We start from the raw sequence: 1,376 nt of genomic DNA, 5'->3' as shown, positions 1-1,376 counted from the left end.
AAGAACACTTGTTCCTTGAGACCGTTACTTACAATTTTCTAGAGATTGTTTTCTTATGCCCAGGTCTTCTCGTATTGAGGATTTTCTCTCAACTGATTCCGAGACCGAGAAAACCTTTCATAGAAGACGACGTTTTTGGAAAGAAGTTTAAGATGCCGCTTCTCCCGTGAAAGTTGAAAGTGCAAGAAAGTCTTACCTAGACGATCTTAATGATTTTGAAGAGGAGGAGGTTTCTAGTTCGTCATCTACACGACCACCACAACCATGTCCAACTAAAAATATGGTGAAACTTTCCGATCATTCCAAGCCCACCTTGGCTATGCTTCCGGACGGCATTAATACTACTCAAATTACCACCCCGGAATTCGAGATCAAACCGGCTTTCATTAGCCTTGTGGAGAAGAAGCAATTTAAGGGAAGTCCTTTGGAGGATCCCAATTTGCATGTGCAAAACTTTTATGACTATTGCCCCATGATTCGGCAAACGGGTGTCACTCAAGCCCAAATTAGGGAAATACTTTTCCCTTTCTGTTTGAAGGACAAGGAAAAATTATGGATCAATAGCCTTGATCGCACCGCCATGATAATCACAAATTGGGAGACATTGGTTCTTGCTTTCTATCAAAAGTTTTTTCCAACGGAGAAAACTCAAACTTTGAGGAGCCAAATCACCGGATTCCGTCAACAAGCTCTTGAGAGCTTATATGAAGCTTGGAAAAGGTACAAGGAGTTTCAAAGGTAATGCCCACATCATGGGTTGGATGCTTGGTTCCTAGCTATAACATTTTACAATGAATGTTGTGCCGAGTCCCGAAGAAATCTTGATTTCGCCAACAATGGGCGGTTTGATCAAATAGACACGGATATTGCTCGTGCCACTATTGAATCCATGGCGATTCAAGATGCCCAATATGTCAATTCTTTGGGTTTACCCATCAAAGGTAAAGAGGAAGCTTCCGACACTATCATTTTGAAAGCTCAAATCTTATTGCTCCAAGAAAATTTTGAGGCTCAAAATGCAGTTCAACAACTCAATGTCGTGTCCTCTACTAGACAAATTGTTGTTTGCGAAGGTTGCGGAGGTGCGGGTCATTGCACCGCTCTATGCCAAGCTACTATGGAGGAGGTATTTTCTTATCAAGCTTTTAGACAAAGTTCTTATCCGCCGGGTACATTTTCAAATACATACAACCCGAACACAAAATTTCACCCGAACTTGTCTTACAAAAGCAATAATGTGCTTAACCCTCAAACCCAACAAATTTTTGTGCCTCAACCTCAACAACAACAAAATATCTATGTTCCACAACAAAGGTTCAATTATCCACCGGGCTATCAAAATCAAAACCACCAACAAAGGCCACCACAACAAAACC

At 41.3% G+C, this 1,376-nt stretch overlaps 1 non-coding gene across 1 annotated transcript; it reads right to left on the bottom strand.

Moving 5' to 3' along the window:
* Positions 1 to 652: 652 nt before the first annotated feature.
* Positions 653 to 759, bottom strand: LOC141635004 (small nucleolar RNA R71). Its single transcript, XR_012539715.1, has one exon. It is a non-coding gene; the product is annotated as a small nucleolar RNA R71 (small nucleolar RNA).
* Positions 760 to 1,376: the final 617 nt, after the last annotated feature.

The sequence above is a fragment of the Silene latifolia genome, chromosome Y, assembly GCF_048544455.1.
Source record: "Silene latifolia isolate original U9 population chromosome Y, ASM4854445v1, whole genome shotgun sequence".
NCBI lineage: Eukaryota > Viridiplantae > Streptophyta > Magnoliopsida > Caryophyllales > Caryophyllaceae > Silene > Silene latifolia.
Note: the sequence above shows the minus strand (reverse complement) of the source record. Positions and strands in the feature narration are given on the sequence as shown.